This window comes from Pleurodeles waltl, chromosome 1_1 (assembly GCF_031143425.1).
Source record: "Pleurodeles waltl isolate 20211129_DDA chromosome 1_1, aPleWal1.hap1.20221129, whole genome shotgun sequence".
In the NCBI taxonomy this organism is placed as follows: domain Eukaryota; kingdom Metazoa; phylum Chordata; class Amphibia; order Caudata; family Salamandridae; genus Pleurodeles; species Pleurodeles waltl.
This window is the reverse complement of record NC_090436.1, coordinates 512,378,050-512,378,913: the sequence shown is the minus strand read 5'-3', so window position 1 is coordinate 512,378,913 and position 864 is coordinate 512,378,050. Positions and strand designations below refer to the sequence as shown.

Here is an 864-nt window from a genome sequence, read left to right as displayed (position 1 = left end):
GGGCTCAAGCACTATTTCTTGGGGGCTAAGGCTTATTCATGGCACAAATCCTAAAGAAAATAAGTGGGGGGACTGACCAAGTTAGATACTATGCAGGGGACATCACAGCACATGACACCACGGCGTGTGAAATTGCACCTGGAATCACAGGTAGTGGCATCACAACTCATGACCTGACAGAAAATGACATCACAATAAGTGAGATCTGGTCTTAAGACCTCATGCATATGCTTACCGCAAGAAAGCAAAGCCTTAGCTATGGATCCCTTTGCTCGTCGTGGAGCAAATGTTTTCTTCAGCTTGGGCCGAGTGTAAAGTGCAGAATAATTGGAAATTTTCCTTTGGAAAGTGTGTATTTTAGTGTTATTACTGTTCTTTTTTATTTCTTTTTTTAAGACAGGAAAAAAAGAGTGCAGGAAATAAAAAAGTGAAAATGAAATTAGCGAGGGAGCTGTGTAATTGAGCTAAGATGTGCAGCACCTAGTGTCTGCGAGAGGCAAAATGCCTACAGCACCTGGTATTCCCAGGCGGTCTCCCATCCAAGTACTAACCAGGCCTGACCCTGCTTAGTTTCCGAGATCGGGCGCATTCAGGGTGGTATGACAGTAGGCAGGAAAAGCTGCAGTTTCAGCTCTCTTCTGCTCGCGAAGTCCACCGCCCGGAGCCTGTGGCTCTTAATCGCACCTGCACAGGCTCCCCTTGGGAAGTCGGACATGCATTCCCTGCCGGAGTCCCAATGCCCCAACCCACATGGAACACCATTTTTAAGGTTGAGCCTGCGTCGCATGCGCTTGCGCATGCGTTTCGCTTGCGAGACGCATTAGTAGTTAGAAAAGGGCTCGGAGCCCCGTCCATGTCACATCA

The 864-nt window shown here is 48.0% G+C and overlaps 1 pseudogene; it reads right to left on the bottom strand.

The window, feature by feature from the left end:
- Positions 1-502: 502 nt before the first annotated feature.
- On the bottom strand, positions 503-611 carry LOC138293294 (5S ribosomal RNA; annotated as a pseudogene).
- Positions 612-864: the final 253 nt, after the last annotated feature.